This window comes from Sylvia atricapilla, chromosome 1 (assembly GCF_009819655.1).
Source record: "Sylvia atricapilla isolate bSylAtr1 chromosome 1, bSylAtr1.pri, whole genome shotgun sequence".
NCBI lineage: Eukaryota > Metazoa > Chordata > Aves > Passeriformes > Sylviidae > Sylvia > Sylvia atricapilla.
In genome coordinates, this window is record NC_089140.1 from 68641199 (window position 1) to 68662533 (window position 21335).

A 21335-nucleotide genomic window follows, 5' to 3' on the forward strand; every position below is an offset into this window, starting at 1 on the left:
AAAGCCAAACATATTGGAATGTCAGGACTTGAAGGCATAGTAAATAACTGTTCGACATTTTGAAAAGTTACAATTAAAAAATATCCAATTTCTGATTTATATCACTGTACTGTTTGTGGCAGGCTTTGCTGAAGCAAAGTATTACTTTTCTGGAGTATGATTCACTGGAAATACAAGCAGTGGCATCCAACTGTGAATTTGTTGTGAAATTCATTTCAAAATGAAAAAATCCTGTCTAGAATAGAATTTTTGTGCAGCTTTCTCTACAACTGTTCAGCAGCCCACGCAATTACAGTTTTTGGGACACCATGCTGCCAGTTCTATTATACAGCACTGAAAGCTAATGCACCATGTAACTGTAGGTTGCAACTATTAGGCTAATCAAGTGAAACATAACATTTTTAAGTCTAAAATACCTCTTATTTAGCATATTGAAGCACAAATACAATGCCTTTCCACTGCTTTTGACAGAAATGTGTTAAAGAAAGTCTCAACAAGCCCTTGCAATTTCTCTGAGGAAAATATTATTCTGTTACAACATAAATGCATTCCACTCCCACTCTATTCTTAATACCAAAGACTGACTTGCTGGAATTCTAGCTGCCACTAACAAAGCCCCAGCATTGCTCTAAAGAAAAATGGATGGGAAGACTTAAGACATAAAAATAAAGGACAATTTCAGCCATCAACTATCACAATGGCTGACAGAAACTTTAAAATAGCATCTCCCAATTTGGGACTCTCTGCTGTACTTTTTACCAGAAAAACATATAACAAAATTATCCATTCACCGCCAGTCTACATCACCTATTAATTTTATTCTTTTTTTTTTTTTTTTTTTTTAACAACTTAAATGTGTCAGTCTATGTTTCAAAGCAATTTTAGCAACAGTGTAAAGCTGTAGCAAGGATGACTATATGAATGATGGGAAAAGCAGAAGGGAAAAAGGTTTGTGGTTCTGAGGAGTAACAGAAACCAAACTTTTAGCTTGCCAATGCAGGAGTCATTCAGGAGATCTTCAGATGGTGTAGTGCTACCAGTTGTCCCACTTGTAGTTCTCAGAGATATGTTTCCCCCAAGTACTTATATGACATCGTTATACTATGAAACCCCCAAAGTGACTGAATAAGCATGCAAGAGCCGGGACTCCAATACCACATGTGTAATTCTAAAACACAGAGAGGCTACAAAAACTTGCATGCAAGAAAAGAGCAAAGGTTGCACACATAGTAAAACTGAACTCATCAGGCTGCTTTTCCTGTGCCAGAAGCTAACTTGGGTCTTCAAATGTTCCCAGTCCTTCTACAGTAAATTGATAGTGCGAAGGATGATATGAGCTTCAAACAGTTTTTAAGCCTTCTGCAGACTCAAGAGTTCAAAGAATGAACTGAAGTTCAGTGAGGACAACTGAAACACACAGGAAATTTTAACCCAGGCAGACTGATTTTGACACACTTTTAACTCTTGTGAGATTGGAACCTCATTTGAGATGGACAACTGGGAATCCAGCCTTGCTGCTGCCTCTTACTAAGCCAGCCTTTTAGCTTGCCTCTTGTGCAAAAAGGAGGAGAGGATAAATGCATATAACTGTTTACAAAAAGCAGGTGACGTCAGCAGGTACCTTTGCTTGTCAGCAGTAAGCCAGACATGAGGATGAGAGGCTGTGAAGGGTCAAAAGAAAATAAAAAAGTCAGATTTAGTTAAAAAGAAATCATGCAGGAATATTGAAAGCTACTGTTCCTCTCTGGAGGAGCTAGAAAAGCCATCGACAGGAAATTTTACAGTTACTTTTTTTTTTTTTTTTAAACAAAGCAGAGAGGACTGAACAGTTCTTAATACGTTGACTAAGCTACCGGTCTTGTTTCATGACTGAGTTGACTGACTTATTAGAAACCTAAGCTCTGAGGGACTGAAACAGAAATGAGTGTTGGGTAGGCACAGAGCCATCAATTTAGGGAACAACAGAGAACATTCTGAGACCATTCTGCAGGAGGTCAATACTTAACTGGGTAAGCAACTGCTGCTGGTGGTAGCACTGTTTCTAAGTGGTTCTGAAAAGAGAGCACTAAATTTGTTGGCCTTGAGGCTTGAGCATGACTTGGTAGAGATAGGAAAACTGATGCCTGGGAGTCTGAAATTTTGCATTTTAAGACACATACAATTGTACACAATATATTTTACAATTTATTGTTCTATTTGGTGGGTTACGCCAGAAACAGTCAATCAGTCTGAAACCTCTTTTTTTCCTGATTACTTTTTAATGAAAACTTTCCTGAAAAAATAATAATGTACAGAATTTGGTGATCCAAAAAGATTAATATTTTTCATACCTAGCTGCAGAACACGAATAGTTACCTCTTCCTGGACATTTCACTTGCTACTCTGATGGTAAATTTAGAGGAGGGTGAATGCAAAAAAGCATTTAATCTGCTCTGTTCTAATGAAGGAACTGGCTTTTAAAATTTTTTGGTATATATTCTTTTCAGTTACATTATACCCTATTGCCAGATCTAAGCAAAATGGTATTGGAATGTTATTTTCTAAGCTTCAGATCTATCATGCAAACTTTACAGCTAGTCAGACACAAAGTGTTCTGAACTGTATGTCAGTTAAGCTCCTGCAGCTCTTCTGTAGGTTTTTAATCTGCTATGTGAAACTGTTGGGAAAAAAATGCTGCACACATCTACTGCAAGTCGTTAACCAGTCCTGCATGGTGCACATTAAAAAAGAAACTAATGAATGGTATCCACAAAGCCATGTGGATGTAACTTCTTTAAACAGTCTGATTTTAACTGTTAAGTTTCCTCTAGGTTCTGGCTCCACTGCAGCTGCAATAGCAGCTTTATCTAAAATTATCCTGGCTCAGTTTCTAATGTGGTCACATTCTTCCCCAATGCAACTCCTGTTACAGAAGCAGTGCTAGGGGCTAGCAGGATTCCTTTTGGGATGGCAGATAATTATTTGTATTTCTACAGCTCTTGAAAAGGCAGACTGCTCTGCAACACACCAAGTGAGCCCCGTCCTGCCCCGTGCAGTCCACGTGGGAATTTCAAGCTTAGATGGATGCCTCCTCACAAACCCACACACACTACAGAATTTCACTTTTCAATCTAACCTAAACAATAACTTCCAGCTAAAATAATCTCTTTCCAAACCCCAAACATTTAAACAGATAAGATAAAACAGGTGGGAGTGGGAAGAGGCGCTACAGAGTAAAACACTGTCTGAGGTCACAGCAGGTCAGCAAAGCAGTCAGCACTGCCTCCATGCAAAAGCTGCTGGAACAATTTTAAAAAAGGTTATCTGTGCAGACGTGTCTTGGTAGAAAAAAATTTAATTTATGAGATCTACAGATAACTCCAGGGTTCCCATGCTTCTGGATTACTGCCTGACATCTTCAGTGCATGCAAAGATCTATCAACTACTTTATCCCAAGAAATGAACAGGAAGCAGCACAGACTAAAAGTGAAAATTCAAATGAACACAAAAATATTTTTATTTTTAGGGTGCAGGATTCCAAATAAACATGACTTATAATGTACCTTACATGTAAAATATTTCAGAGACTCAGGGTACTGGACTGTGAAGTACATATAGCAAAAACTAGTTTACGTTATGTTGGTATTGGGAAGGTATTTATGAAGGAATATTCCTTATATGAAGGAATAAACTTGTTACATGAATTTTTCAATCAAGTTAAGAGCACTTAACTTGGATTTGAAAAGAAAAAAAACAATTTGAATTTAGAATCAAGTGCCCAGGATGACATGAAAAAGGCTGACATCTACTATCTGAGGACCAACAACACAGGATGCCTGGGGCAGCATTAAATGCATTTGAAAAATAATGTTGGTCTTCAAAACTATTCAGAAACTGAATATTTATAAGCAGAGAAAGTTTAATGTGACTGACAGTCTGTTTAATTTTGTATGTTCCTAGAACAAGAAACTGTATTTGCCTCATTAGAAAATGCCCTAAATAATTTAAATTTTCTGGAAAATTATTTTAAAACTTAGCAACTATTCGCAATTACTACAGTAAATGCGATACCCCATTTAGAAAAATAGTCTTTTAATTTCCAAGCAGCCTACACCTCTCAAGATAGTTCCCTAACCCATAGGAATAGACACAAATCTAGCTTGTTTGCATGCATGAGCCTTTCATGAACTACAGCACTGGTTCATGAGTATGTTATGCTATTTTACTGAAGAGCCCCCACCCACACAGTGATATCATCTAACCTGACACCCCACAGATGCTAAAAAAAAAGTTGTAATAAAAAAAGTAGAGATGTGACTTGGAATTTCCCCATGGACATAACAAAGCAGCTCACCTTTATTCTTTAGAGCAGCACAAAGGTTTCTCCCTTAAAAGACAGTTGATAGGAAATCAGCTTCAGCTAACGGTACTACCAGTGGCCTGTTTTCTAAATTAAGGCAGCTAGACAAGCCTGCTTGTTTCTTCCTAATTACTAAAAATACATTTGCTTTCATGCTTTGTTGTTTGCACTGGAGAAAAACATTTCCAGAAAACTGCTTGCAGGATGCTAAGAGCGGAACACTTCTCTGGCAGTGGCTCTTGAAATACAGGAGATTCACCAGGTCACAACCTTTACCACCACTTAAGAGGCCTTATTTATTTATTACATCCCTCCTCATTTTGATTCACTAATATTTTTCAAGTTGCTTTAAAAAAAGTTAATAATTAGTAGCTGTCAAAAACCAAATAATAAGCAGTGCAAACAATGGCTTTCATTTACTTACTGCTTCTGTTTGCCCACAGAAATACAGACATCACCTTTTACAGAATTAAATGGACATTATCATGTTCAGTAAATTCCTTACTTCACAGTAAGATTTATGCAGTCTGATTAATAACACTATTTTTACAGCCTTCAAACATGATTATAAATATTTTTTAAAATACGTGCATAGTACATTAACAAGTAAATACAGATAATACCATAAATACCATAAAAATAAATACCATATATAAGAAAAAGGTAAGTTAGAGTGAATTAATTATTTAAAACCAGTCTAGAATGGAAGACATAATTACAGCATTCACAGAGTCTTATGGATCCATACAATACACTTGAGCCAAGTTAAATGTCACACAACTGCTCCATTGTCTTTAAAGCAGAAAAACCCACTTAAAAACAGGGACTCCAGAATCTCATTTCGATTTAAACGAGAACGTGAAATTTCTCACTAGGCCACTTCCTGCTATTGCTGGAAACATTCCCTCCTTTAAACAGATTGGATTTCAAGGTACTGTATTTAATGTTGTTTTGAAAGTACATTAAGAAGAAAATGTGAACGTGTAGGCATACTGGAAACTCTCTGGAGAGATTACCCACTTATTTAACCACATTTCCTGTTTTTTAACCCATTTGTCCTAAGTCAGTCCTTAGACTACTGATAAAAATAGATACAAGTGTGCTATAAATAGTTCATTAGCAGGTTTTTCTCGGTAAAACTGAAAATGTTTTGATAAATCTATTGTTCTTACTCGCTCCATACTAATTAAACTGTGAATCAGATTAATGTTTTCTTGAAATTCTTGTCTGCATAGCTCACAGTAATTATAAATACAGAGTGCCATAGGAATCTGAGAAAAAGTCCCAAGAACTAATAGTGACCTAAAAAATAGCTACCAATAATTGAAATTTAATGAAGAAATTACTGGTAACCTATGTGGCAAAGTGCTTTTACAAACAACAGTTCTGAAGCAAGAGAAGAGGCTGATCCCTTTCTAAATATTTTGAGATCTGAAGGCCAGAATGCTACATCTTTGATTTAGTCACCTTGCACTTATTTTCAGCCATGGCAGTGTGTTGATATAGCACAGTGAACGTCATTTGAAGGACGTGACATAAGTAGCCACAAAACTAATTTCTAAAAATATTAAATGTGAAGGCATTTCAGACTTATTTTATCTGTAGTTTTTGAACTATCTTAATTCAATCAATAGAAATTATGTAATGACATTCAAAGAACCTGAAAGTTTCTGTGTTTCAGCAACCCTGGAGTAGCAGGAGCTCTAAAGACTGCCAGTACCGTGATTGATACCTTTGTCTATGCATTACCTTCAGTCTACAAGAGGAAAACACCAAGAGAATAATACTGGTTCTGTGCCTTCTTGCATAGCTCAAACTGAAATATCTTCAAAACTGAAGCTGCTGAGGCTGTTCTGAACTTTCTGCTACCCCATTTAAACCACAGAATGATATGAGGGACAGTTGAAGAGGTCTACCCAATACTGCTGCTTCCCTTACAGATATTAAACTCCACTGCTTCTGGCATGGGATAAAAATCAATTTCCTTTATTATTAAGAAAGAGCAAAATCTAATTGTGAAAGACGACAATGGAAAATGCAAAACCCAACAGTGCTTCACTTGGGAAGGAGATGTGTTTCCTAGCATTAAATACTTAAAAGAAAGGCAGGTAGCTGAAGGCCAATTTGATATGTATGCATGTTCTTGCAAGAATTTTGTTAAGAGATGGATTTATTTTTACTTCTTCCTCCAAACACAGTAACAAAGCATAAAGGGCATTTTATCAATCCAGACATGAAGGTCTTGAGCACAAGATGCTGCATATCATACTTAGAACTGAACCATGAAGACTCTTAAATTGTTGCAGAATTAGCCAAACTTCAACCCACTAATCAGATAACAAAGAATGTAAAAGGTGAAAGAATAACAGAGAAAAAAGCCCCAAATCCCTTAAACCAAACCCTCCAACTAATGTAAAAAAAATTACCTACTTCAGATTTATACATCTCCATCTAAGCATACACAAATTCCAGCTCACTCAAATCACCACTGGTAAGGAAATGCATTGATGATCCTGAAATGAACCCAGTACTTGAGATACATGATCCACAGAAATTTGTCTTTTTGTTGTCATTTAAGTAAAAACAACATGATCTGGCAGAGTTACAGCCTTTACAGTGCTCTAGCAGTGCAAGGACCAGTGTGGGGCTGTAACCCATAAAAGCAACCTGGTGTCAGAATAAGAATACAAACACTTCACAGCCAACAGTGTGCTGCTCTGTAGATTTAAGCTTTACTTTAAAAATACCTTACCAGTTCTAGTTCAGCATTAACAGCTTTGGGGATGTTGAGCCTTTCATTTTGTTGTGGTTGAATCAAAGTTTGGCTATACATTTGACTTAAGGGGAAACCCAACAGTAAAAATTACTTACAACTATTAGATGCTAAAGTAGGTGGTTTGAAAAAAATGAAAAAAAAAAAAAAAAAAAAAAAAAAAATTGCACTGCAAGAAAAGACATTTCGCTCAACTAAAACATAACATCTAAACCAAACACATTTTTCTTCCTGAATGGAAAAAAAAATTTCTTCATTCTGAAGAATGAAATTTGTGTGAGACATTCAGATATAACAAACCCTCCTTCTTGACATGAAAATGAATACATGTAAGGATGACTCAGTATTACCTGAACTTTATCTACCAGCAATCCATTTGCTGCTTAATTTTCCAGAAGAAAAATTTTTAACTAATTTCTTCCCTCTGCCCCTCTTGATTTTCAGCATAAAAAATTCATAGCAGTGTTATGTATCTATCTATCACTAGATTTCCACTATAAGAATAATTTTAATGCTAAAGGATTTTTTTTTTTGATAAAGCGGAGACTACAATAGCCAACAGGTTAGGTGCTGAAAAGAGGGCATACATCCCTGATATGATTAGGTTCTCACTGATTATAGCAATTTGTAAGACAGGGCTGTGATTTTTCTGTGTGTATCCAGGAAATGTAGCAGAGTGGAAACTTAATGGCTCTTTCCTGGTCACAGAAACTTCTTAAGTTTCCAAAGTCTGTAGGCAAAAGAAACACTGATGCAATATTGCACATAAGAGGGAACATACTACGAAGTGTATACAAATATTTGCTATGTACTGAACATAATTTCAAACAGCCATGTGCATCAACACTTTCTTCATGAAATAAAGTTTGATTATGCTGACCAATAAACAGCTCTGCTGCTTAAAAGCTCCCTTCGTATTTTTTTTTTTTAGATTTAAGAAAAATACATAAAAACTGAGAAACAGACCAGCTCGTGGGTGGTAGACAAAATAAAGAGCATCATCATCTTGTAAAACTAGTGCCTACACACCTCTGAAGCCTGGCACTCATATAATTTCCAGGACTGTAACCTGTTTGCCATTTATTTTCCAAATTCTTCACAAGTGAGCCTCTTAAAGAAAAAAAAAACCCCAGTTGTACCCCTTGACAACTTTGACCCAGGCTGCCAAAAGACTGAGTGTGATGTGATAACTCATCACACGTGAGGATCCTTGCCACTCCCAGATCTCTCTCAGTTCACAGAAGTCAAGTCACAAGTACAGTGATGTCAGTGGGGGTCAAAGTCAGCAACATGAACTGATCCCTTCAGACTGCCCCCAGAGGTCCCCGTACAGGAAGATTTATGTAATGACAAGAAGGCCAATTTAAAAAGGTGTTCCACAGATGAAAGAGCGTAGCTGTACTCACCCCATAAAGATATAGGATGACCAATTCAATGGGAAAAGCCAGTCACTCCTTTAATTGTAAGGTAGACTAAAAATCAACATCTCTATCAAAACTGAGAACAGTTGAATCCGAAAATCTCAAGCAGTATTTCCTTTGATTAACACAAACCAAGCATAGTCTGCAAGAACATTCATTTTTTTCTTTCAAACACATCATTTTTAAAGCACCCTGAAGGTGTCCTTTCATGGTTTTATAAAACCTAAAATTATTAAAACCTTTCAAAACACAGACTCACTCAGGAAACTGTGTGTTCTTCTCATAATTCCTGAAGTCACTGGTACTGTAATAATAGCCTGTCAAATGCAAAATGACAGCAATTTCATAAATGAAGAATGGGCTTAGAGATATACTATGTTTATGAATTTACTTTGGTTGTCACTCAAATATTATTATTATAAGAAATGAGAAAACTGAAGTCAATTGATCCAAAAGAGACTAATTTCACAAATAAAGTGTTTGGAACAATATAGACACTAATAATTTTAGTGTCCAGTTTTGCTCTGCATCTCTCTAACCTTCAAGTTACTGAAAAAATTTTAATTACTTGCAAAACATGTCCTGTATTTATGAGAGTGACTTACGACAGATATACTTGGGCAAGTAAAAGAAAAGGCAAAATTGGCAAGAGGAAGTACAGTATGGACCTTTTAAAATACTTTTTTTAAAGTGAGCGACTTCAGAAGTGGTGCTTTGAGAAAAAGCTTATGAGCAACACTAAGTTGCACAATTTTCATGTTTTTTACAGCATGTTTTGTTATTAATATGGATGATTTTTTGAAAGTTGCTATTTCCATCGAATTATACAAATGTATAATGATAACAAGGGATGTTATCATTGGTGGCAATGCACAATATAAAACCCCCAATACTTATGTAACCTGATTCTGCAAAGGTCTGTGAATGTTCTTAACTCAAAAAATGCAAGCAGATACCACACTGAAAAAAAAGCACAGAACCAGTTCTTAATATTTTTACATCCTTTCTTCCAAATTGCTTTGTGTACCAATTGTACATTAAATACATGAAAGTATATGAAATTTTTATTTGTCTTTAGTAATTAAATTCAGCAAACTGGCAACCAAATCAAAGCCACTGTATTAACTTACAAACACTAAGAGGGAACAGTATTTAGTAGGCATGATGGAAGTATTGAGTCATGGGAAAAAAACTGACTGAGGAAAGGGACTTCGATTACAGATTCAGTGGATTCTTTGGAAAACGCAGTACAAAGTTGTGTCCTGCTTTATTTCATCAAATTCTCAAATTTGATTTCTATGGTAAAATCTAGTTGTTGTTTGGTTTGTTTTCCACAGATTTGGTAACCTGGGATGACTTTGAAGGGGAAATCACCATTTTGCCTTTCAGCCAGCCCTTACTTCTACCAATGTACATATTTAAAAACTGCAGCACGTACTGCAGTCAAATGCACATAGATCAGCATATCAGGAATAGTAACTCATGAGAGTATACCTTAAATTTATAGCAAAAAATGCCCTACGTTGAATGTTATGTCTAGTTTTACTTATCTGTCTGCTTAAATAACTAGTGAGTTAGAACCAGATAACAGCAGCTTTTAGAGATGTTACTGCAGAAAAAGAAAACCAGCCAAAACCCCAACAACAAACCCACCCAAGTAAACCCCAACAATCAAACAAAATAAAAAAACCCACCCTACCTTACTGTCTTCTAGTCTGCTATGAAAAAGAAGAAAATGAGAGAAAACTGTTGCAAGAAGCATACAGTATTCGGTGAGATCGCATATTAATCTTATTTATTAATGTGAAGGTGAGAAGTTGCACTGACTTCCAATGTTACTATTTCATTGTTTTTTCCCCTCCCAAGCTTTATTGAATCCCTACAGCATTTTGAAAATGGAATGGATTTGAAATGAAGAATGTTTCTGCATGCCCTGAACAATAGATTCTTAAAAATTATTTAATCCAAAATCAACATTTGGAAGCTATCTTGACACAGGAGTGACCCACAATAACTGGAAAGCTTAAGATTTTTCACAGTTCAAAGTAAAGGCTTTTAATATTTTTGAATTACTTCAACTGCTGAACAAGCCCAACACTAATTTCATCCACACATCAATAAAGTTTAAGTGTTTCATTAAATTTAAATTGCTATTCGTTGTGTAAAGAAATTTTAAGCAAATGAAATATTTTTTATTACAATGGATCTACTGTACTGTTAGAAGCTGATCATATTTTCCCACTTAGGAAGTAAGAGTTCAAGGGCTTGATAACTTGGCTACTGAGAGAATATGCTCCAGGCTGAATTTTATATAGAAGTTTTGTATAGAAAGCTGAGGCTTTTTGTTACACCAGAATTTTTAACTTAAAAACAAGCACACACCCATGGGCAGAAAGTGTTACAAAGTACTGAGGAGACAGCTATTTTCCCCACTGTGCTAGTAGAACTCTGCAAGTCTGTCCAGTGGCAAGGTTCATTTTGGAGACTGTATTTTCTTCAGTGTTTTCAAAACGTTAAAACTGACAGCATCCTTAACTACCGCACACATTCAGGGTTTAGAAAATAATAGTTCTTACTACTCCTCTTTCATCTTGAAATCAGTATTGTTTTATTCAGACCCCCTTAGGCAAAACTTCAAACCATAACCAAGACTGCGAACTGACCAGCAGGTTCACTAAGGGCATCAAGGTTATTGGACCTCCCCTGCTGAGCTGTCTGGAGCAAGTTTCAAATGTTTCAAGATGATTGTCTGCATCTGCACAGGAGCTAGTATAATGCTGTATTTTATATGGCCCTTGAAGAATCTCCACCACAAGACACTAAGAACCTTAATCAGGGGAGATCGCTCACTGTTATGGATTGTTTCTAATGAGTATCTACATGCTAAAGGTTAATAAGACAAAAACATTCTCTAAGCATAACAGCGTGTGTTATAGGAACTACACAGGCAGGTCCATGCACAGGAAAGTCTTGTAATTTTAGAGCTGAGTTTATTTGGACCAAAACTAAAGTTTTAACTCGGGACTTTCCATCTAAATGTCATACACAAATCTTTGATCCTTTATCATTTGAGCTAGAGGACTATGACTTTGCTACAAACACCAGCAAACCAACCTCTTCTACAGATCAACCTTAAATGAGAGCCACATTCACCTAAGAATAGGCAACAACAACACAGTTAAGTTTCACAAATATTAATTGTGACTTATAAATGCTTCTTGATCCTATAGTGTTCCCATGCACGCTGCCTTCTGAAACTGTGACAGTGACCCCCCTATGATCTGGGTAAAGATTGCCCAGAGGGATTTGGAAGCAGTCCAAGAGAGCAGCCTCAAGATCTTTCAGCAGCTAACACGACCCAACTACATATTCTGAGAGAAAGAAAAAAGTGTGTACAATTAGCACACCTGTGGAAATAAATCTTTTAAGGAAGAGATTAAATCCAAGCTAAAAAGTCTAACTAGGAACTCCAGAACAGATCTGATACAATAGTTTGCAACTACAAGTAATTTTACTTTTCATGTGACTTACCCAGTCAACTAGTTTCATTACACCTCAGTTTGTTAAAGACTGCCACAGAAACTACCTTGAGCATAATAAAAAAAACTACCAAGATAATAAAAAAATCTGGTTTCTAAGAGTAACAATTGAAGGAGCAGTCTAACACAGCTTACTCAAACACCTCATTCACAGCCAAGGTTTGAGTTTATTTTGGCTTATGACCCAACTAGTAATGAAATAAAACCAAATAGTAGTAACAGTGACTATTGACTTGGAGTTCTAAGCTTTTTGGCCTATGATGTTCTCATACCACCCCCACCTCCCCAGTCTCTTCAGTTCTGGCTTCCAAACCCATCTGAACCAACCCCATTGAGTTCTTCCTCTCACACACTTTCATCCATTAATTTCTGTTCAGTTGTAAACCTGCAAACCTAACCTGCCTGTCCTCCAAAACTGTTCCCTGCATCATTCCATAACATTGGGGCACCCAAAGAATTCTGTAAATTAGACAGCAAACATGCCATTTATGCCGATCAAATGCAACCTAAACGTGAAAGCATTCACTATGCAAACAAGCTAGACCATGGAGTATTGTTGTGTTGATGACACAATTTATTGCTACTTTTGTTTTACTGGAAGGCTTGAGACAGTACTAAACTTGTGTGGATACACCCTCATTCATACTTGTAAATAAGAAGTGCTGGAAGAGGGGGGAAAAAATGCTTGCTCTTTCTCCTCTATGCATTATCATTGATTCCAATCTCCAATTAGCTTTCTGCTTTGAGCAAGGCAGGGATTAGATCCTATTACCAAAGACAGTCATAAAAATACTAAATTATATTATGAGATCTTAAGCATTTCTCAAAGAATATGCTCAAGGGGCTAAAAAAATTAGGTCTCCTTGTAACAAAATCAAAACAAAAACAAAACAAATGTTGTTGACATTAACACATGTCCTCACAGAGGCTGACTATAAACAAGAAAATGCTGAACTGACGACAAGTATCATACAACTTCCTACAACTAGCTAGACAACAGAAGAGACGTCTGAGTTGTCAGACACACCCGATAAGTAAATCCTCTGAAGTTGCAATAACTATAATCTCATTCAGGTATTAGACTGACTTGTCATACCCTCACTTAGAACAGGTGCATGAGCAGATACAAATCTCAAGCTACAGGACTAAGCTGCCATCTGACCAAGTAATCACAGCAAAACTTCATTTTAGAGATACAAGGATTTTGCACTCATGTTCTTCCCATCCCTAAAGCAATATAAATGAAGTCTGGTTTAGGTCTTCAGACTTTTCAAACAACACAGATGTTTTCCCCAAATACATTATTTCCCTTTTTAAAATACATCTTGCTTAAACAGTCAATTTTCAAATTTGCTGACCACTCAATTTCATAGTTTGAGAAGAATGCAGGTTTTCCAACTTTTAATGAAAAAATACCAAAGATAAAATGTTTTTGGAGCTTAATTCATGGAGCTTAATAGTCTTTAGCAAGGCATAGACAAATAGACAGAAATGCCACAAAGTATCTTAGCAAGAAGTTTGACAGGTAAAGCCAAAGAGAAGCTGGACTGCAGTTTAGTAAACAACTACTGATAGGCTTAATAGCAGAAAATGCCATAAATCAGAACTGTGAGTGAGGGAGGACAAGGGAAAAGCAAGAGGAAGCACAAGGTATAAACCAGATAAGATGCGGACAAACTCTATTGAATGCTTGTACATGTAGAGTCTAGAAGCTGCTGAGACCATCCAACAAAGACTTGAATCAAAACTAACAGCAGAAAATCTTGCATGCAAGAAGCTGAAGAAGCTCAAGAAGTTGGAGAAGCTCAAGAACATATCTAATAAAGTCAACATACAAGTGCAACTCAGTGTGTAGTAAGTAGGAACTGGAAAATGCGAGGTCTCTCCAGGATGATTTCTAATGGGATTTCTTTAATAGTCATAAATGAACTGACTATTCGTTGGCAGAAACTACAGGAAGCTGAAGGGTCATTGCCACCTTCTCTTTTCATCTTTTGCAAGGACAACGTGCATTCCATCTCACCAGTTAGAATAATCCTTAAAATTTTTAATTCAGACACAAATATAATATGACAATACAGCGTCAAAAGTGAGAAATAGAATGAAACCTAAATGCCTCAAAGTGAAATTGAAAAAAAAATTCAGGTTAAAATGAATTTACACAGATGAAGGTATTTTAAAATATGTATTGAAAATTGTGCTTATATTGCAGGCAGCAAATTAATTTTTTACAAAATATGGCAAGGCAACAATGAGGGCTTCGACTTTACAATTTTAGTACACAATTCTGCTCTGTGAAGAATTATGTGTAGTAAAACAAATGCAAGAACTGTAATCATTCAACACATGGATTGTTACACTTGCTGACTGAATGGGTCATTTAAGGATGAATGAATTCAACTCATCCTAATACAAATTTGATTGTTATATAGTTGGTATTTCCTTACGAGAAGCACAAAACATCAATTTACTAATGTATATTGCAAGAGCAGTTAGTTGGAATGAAACCCAGCATATTTTAACTGGACTTTTCAAAGACTGCTGTATATAAAAATCCCCTTGTGTCATAAACAAACTACTAGCAGTTTGTAACAAAAACCCCCAAACTCGCAAGTCCTTGAGCAACCTCATTTGCCAGTACAGAATACTTTTCTCCCTTAACGTTAAATGCAACAGACCGGAAAAACATAATTTTCTCCCTGTTCACATACATGGCACATTATATCCCTGAATCAAAATACCAGAATTTGGCCTTCCTAAAGCATAAAAATTCAGACAACTGCTAAAGACAGGATATCAACAGTTTGAGGACCGTTGGAGTTCAAAATCATCTACCCGATGTAAGTAAGATAATTCTGAAGCCATCCTTTTAAACGGTTAGGAGAAATGTAAAGGGTTACAGAGATTTCAAAAAAACTATTTTGCACATTTCAGTCAAAAAGTAATTGCTTATTTCTAACAAAAAAAAAAAAAAAAGAAGAAAGAAAGAAAAAGATTTGTACTATATCCAAATGTTTTTAAGATGTAAATGCACTTGTCATCTTTCATGTAAGCAGGGTGCTAGTGCCCCAAATTAAACAAAAGAAGAAAAGTTAGGGTTGACAAGTATGTCGCTGCGTAACTGCAAATTAAATATGCCTTTTGATATTTAATTTTAAACTGTTGAGTACCTTTTCATCAGGCTACTGCCATTAGAAGTATTTTATTAGATTATTAAATTAGACAAATAAGAGATAAAAGATGTGACAAGTATAAAAAAAATCTGATTTAGCAGATCTGACGCACTTAATCTTTTACTGTGATAGTGGCATTTCATATATTTGAAATGTTTCAAACAATGATCTCTTAACACACCAAAGAAGAAGAAATTCAGATATACCTTGACTATACTCAATTTATGCCAAGTACGGAATGAATATCGAAAAACCACAATCACCTTTCAGTTGAAAGTGCAAAATCACCTAAAAAATACTACAACCCCCCCAACATCTGACAACACAAGTGAAACATAGAAGACACACATTTAAAAAAGATTGTTAGAATAGCAGCTGAAAATCTGTAAGCTTGTGAACTCTGAGTGAATGCTGGCTAGACTGCACAGCAGCCAGCATTTCAAAAGTAAGTTCTGAAGAGATCACCATTATCTGAATTGTTAAAAAAAAAATGAATACCAACCTTTTGTGTGGTAAACAAATCCTCACATACTACAGTCTTACAGAAATTAATACAGCACACATTAAAAAATTAAATATAATCAAACTCACCATATTATGAGAAGTAATTTGACATTTGCAAGCTCACATTAATAATCTAAGAGACTGAATGCCCATATATGCGTATTACACAAACAATAATGCACAGAAATGTTTTCGATCCAATTTCAGAGCAACCACCTCATTTACTCTCCAAAGGACTATAGCCTTGCAAGTCAAAAAAGATCAATTTTTTAATATTAAAAAAAAATGTAAAAATAGAAATAAAAAAGCTGGCTAATTTTGTCACGTGATGAAGATATAACTTAAAACCCCCACAACAAAACACAATTTATTACCAAAATAGAAATGTATGAACAGAAACAAAAAAAAGCCCTTGTATGTTAAACTATCAGATTGACCAGTATGCACAAAAAACAATCTAAATATATTCTTGGCAACTAATTAACACTATGTTTCCTATTCTTCCTTTCATCTTTAAATTATGTTAATAACACAGAATAAATTGGAACAACGTTTCAAACAACAGAAAAGAACTAAACTAGATTTCACTGCTGCTGCATGTTAAAATTAAACTCTGTCTTGTAAAGACTCAGAAGTCTACATTCCAATTAAAGTGAAAACTTAAATGAGTTATTTATTAACAATAAATCTAATTAAGTTAATAAAACTGCCTTCTAACACCAGCAGTCACACCTTAGATCAAAATAAAGAGCCAAACATAAAATCACTTTGTGCACAAGCTCAGACATTCAGATCTTTCGTACTGAAAAGCGCATGCATATTGAAAAATTAAAAGTTTTAGCACATAGGCTAAGTGAAAATTTGCCCCATGCAAACAATTTATCCTTTTTTTATATTTAAAACTGTAACAAAAAGCATATGTATAAGGAAATATCTGATAATTACAGGACAGCTGCCTAAATGAGTGAAGCATAAGCTTCTTCCACACTGACAGAAACAGGGTACCACACTTGAACAGTATATATTTTTCAAAGCTTGCTGAAAAGGCAGGCATCTTAATTTTATTTCAAATTTTTCTTCAGAACTGTTCATTTAATACAGTTCTTCTCATTCTTGTATTTTCCCATGAATTTAATGATGCAAGAAATTGTTGTCCCCAGTGCTTACAGCCAGATACCTGCATAGCTGCCAATGATAAATAGAGTCAAGGTTTTTGGATAAGGTTTTTCTGAATGTTCTATAACTTACAAGACTTTAGCTAGTCAAATTAACCATGAATGTTCAAACTGACAAGATTCAAAGATGGTGCTTTAAAGATAAAGACAAAAGTGCTTCAGTGAGTTATTTACATGACATAGCAAACTCTGTGGACAGAAACCTACCTGCACCTTTTCTCCCCATCCAGATTATGCTTCCCTCACTTCTCTAATACTGTAACAGCTCAGGATAGATTTTTTGCCTGTATCAGTTCCACTTAATATAAAAAAACAGTTGTATTTCCAAATCAGCTGTCATTTTATGAAGCAAGTCAAGTGTACTCATGTGGGAAAAAAATTTTTAAAGACGGAATTATAAATTACTGCGTTCGTGTAGTTTTTCTTTGTGCATAATTTTTACTGATATGGAAAAGAAAACAAAAAAACTAGACTGGACAACAGATAGATAATTGTCTTACTGTATTTGTCTATATGGCTCAATAACAATACTGGCGATAAATATCTGAAATTTCAGTACAGGATATTTCTGTGGATTTGATTAATTTTGCTGATTACGTAGACCTTGACTTTTGAAGCCTTGATTCTCAAAAAGAAACAACGTTAATAACACTGTCAAGGCAAAACATTTAGGCTATTGCTCTGCTACCCAGTGGTATTGCCTATATATAGCATTGCCTGTAGTGATACTCCAAGTATACAGTAATTCATGCAAAACTTCTGTAAGCTGTACAAAGAAAGTAATCAGTAATATTAATAGGCTGTTATCCCTAGACGATGAAAGTGCAAGATTGAGGGGATTTCTTAAATTACACGGCAGCCTCTGGTAAGCTTACTTGTCTAGTGAGTATCAGATTTCTCTGTCCTTTTATTTGCACTTCAAACTTGTCTCTTGTTAGAATAATCCCATGCAATCCATTTATATTTCTAAATAAAAATGGACTAATTCTATTTAATTTAATTTCTAAATCCTACCCTAATGAATGTTTTTATCTTGCTCATCTAGTCCTGGTTTGTCACCTTGCTCCACCTCCACTCCTTGGGTGACACCAGTCTTCATCACAAGTTTTTTGTTGAGTCTCTCCCTCTCTTGCAGTTACATTATTTCCTTTCTCAGTATTAGGATCCTCCTCCTGAATAATTCCATCGACCCAAAAGCATGACTTCCAATAGTCCAGATAAGGTGGCTTCTGCAGAGAACTGTTCAGAAACAGCTGTAGTCTTGAAGCTCTGGACTGGACAGGAAATTCATCACTAGAAAAATCTTAATCTTGTTCCTAACTAAATCATGAGTAATTTCATACACACATTTTCAAAAATGTCCTTTGCAAAAGACATATCATGGCATCAACATGCCCCCAGTTCTGGTCAGATTTTCAACGGCCAGATGGGATGTTTGAAAGTTTCAGACTGAATCAGAGAAGTTATTTGCCTTTTACCTTCTCTTTTATATATATGGGCAAATTGATGTTTTGACCTTTTCTTTCCCTTCAGAAAAAGAACTGTTCTTGTCAAAATTCACCTTTTTATTATAATCACTAGTGCTATTTGAAAGCTAATGCAGAAACAGCACATTAAAAAAAAAAAACTTCATGCCAAACTCTAACATCCTGGCAATCACCCAGTAAGGATACAACAGTACACATCACTGATTGCACAACTCAAGAACACAACTGAGGCCTGAATAGTTTGCCCTGCCATTTTTTTCTTGTTTTTTAAAATTAAGGCTATGAAAGTCAAGATCCAAAGCAGGTAAATGAAAGAAATAAAATCTTTACACTTTGCATACAAAAATTACTGAAAACAGGTAATGACTTCCAATACACAATTTTTTCTTAAATCAATATGTCACTCTTTAAGAAATCATTGAGGAACAGTGTGTTTGACTCAATTTAGACCCACTCTCAGTCATATGTATGCTATTTCAGTTTATTAAGTAGGTATTTTTCAATGCTGTTGGAGATTAAGCTTAACAGAGCTTTGTTTGTTTTGGGTTTTTCTAAGAGGAAAATAAAAAAGATAGCATGTCTATTCCAGTATTAAGTGCATTGTTTAGATTATGTATGAGTAGATGTTCTCAATTAAGATCTTAGTGTACAATTTAAAGTTGCTTGTGAACAGCAGTTTATTGAAAAAAAAATCAATTATATGGCTCTTGAGTAATATTTTTTCTTTTTTGATTGAATACTGGAAGAAGTCTGATTTTCATTTGCCCCACAAAGAGTCCCAGTCCTTTGCAATAATGAACTTCCTCTATTTTCATGAAGAGGTGACCTATTAATCACTACTTTTATCTTCAGAGCACCAAGTATTTCCAGGGTCATTGAATCATTGCTGCAATCAAACAAACTCCTCAAACCTTCTCTTTCTTGGGGTTTTGGAGTCAATCTTCTTCCTAGTAGCTTGTACAGTACTGTACTTAGTATGAGAATAAGGTTGATAACACATCCACAGCTCAGGTGCTGCTGAGCAATGCTTACACTAAGTCTGGGAGTTTTCAGTTTCTCATGCTGCCCTGCCAGCAAGTGGGCGGGGATCCATGACAATCTGGGAAGAGACACAGCAGGGCAGCTTTCCCTGACTGGCCAAAGGATATTCCATACCATATGACATCATGCTCAGTATATAAACTAGGGAGAAAGCTGGATGGGGATGGGCTACGTGTCAGTCACTTAGTGGCGAGTGATTATTTTTCATTTGCACCACTTGTTTTTCTTTCTTCTTCCTTGTGGTTTATTTCTCCCTTTGGTATTTTCCTTTTCATTTGAATTTGTTATTATTATTTTAGTTCAATTATTAAACTGTCCCTATCTCAACACATAATTTTTTTTCACTTTTACCCTTCTGATATTTTTGCTCATCCTACCAGGGCAGGAGAGGAGTAACAGTGCAGCTGTGTGATGCTTAGTTGTTGGTTGACGTTAAATCATGGCACTTTTACACCAGTAGTCAACAGAATACATTTGACAGAGGTTAATTAATCGAAAAGGTGATTAATCATCAAGGTGGGGAAGCACAGAAATGTCTACATGCTCCTTTTTAACATGTTTAGTTTGAGGATTAACAAAAAAAAAAAAAAAAAACCAACCCAAACAACTTTTCTACTATTTCGAATTGACCAACATTATGATAGGTAATCCTGAAGAGCTGTCTCCAATACTCATTGTCTTCACTTTCATTTTTGCCACAAAGCTACAGAGAAAGTATTTTAAACAAACAACAAATTGGACAACAAGAAGGCTAAGGCCCACTTGTATTAGAAGTGCAATATACCCTTTAAACAAAGAAAAGACTATAGGATAACACTAAAGGTAATGTGACCTAGTAAGCAGATGCCAACGTACTAGATCAAGAAATGAGCATGTAAAAAGCTGACACAATATCTTTGTCTTGGTTGGTTGGTAGGAATCCAAATATGCCAAGTGAAAACATACTTCAAATATGATGACAAGTTATGTATTATTCAGACACATTTTTGAATGTGCAAGATGAGTAAGTTATTTCCGCAGTACGTTTGTATCACAGGGAATATTCTGAGCACAAAAGTAGTAACAAGAGATGGAAGAGACTTTTGTCTAAAGTAATAAACTCTAAGATCCTTATGCTTTTGAGCAAACAAGGACCTGCAGCTCTTGATTCATAGATTACAAGTGGGCCTCTTGTAATTACCTCCATATCCAATTTTTAAGTACCACAGAATTTTTACTAAGTCTGCCATATACAACTGCATGAAAAAGTCAAAATAAGAACGTACAAATTGATTAGGACAAGATCACCTTCAAAATGTCATGTACTATGTCACTGCAACTGATTTCTACTTGGTATTAACCAGACATTCATGTGATAAGTGATTTAAATCTATCAGTTTTACACAGGACAAATTACACATCCAAAGGACCTAAGTGTGCACAGTATTCACTACTGGAAAAAAAAAAAAAAGGCAGACTCACTTGTACATTATGCTCCCTCAGAAGAGACAATATTAAAGCATCTAAATTATGACTAACATCTCAGTCATCTTAAACACCTTATACCTGCCTTTTGATGGTTTAACATTCTTAGCTGAACAACTGTTATAATATGCATTTTCTTATAATTTTACCTTTTGAGAACTGTAATTACATCTATTATCAAAGTAGCCAGATTCTATTGGAAAATATCCCAAACTACCTCAATGAATTTCATAAGAAAATAGAAAAGATGGCTTTTATAATTCTTTCTATTGTATACAAGCAATGAAGCAAAATAATCACAAAAAACAAGTATTAAAGAATTATCAATAATGAAAGCAGCTTTAATCATTTGGGGGCATTTGAAAAATGATTTAGGAATTAAGTAAAGGCTGTGAGAAAGAACTCATAATGAGAACATG

General features: G+C 35.4%; 1 protein-coding gene across 1 annotated transcript in view; it reads right to left on the minus strand.

Annotated features, from left to right (window-relative positions):
- The window catches only part of EXOC2 (exocyst complex component 2), a 127139-nt gene that overhangs the window by 14430 nt on the left and 91374 nt on the right, over nt 1-21335 (minus strand). The window lies entirely within an intron of this gene.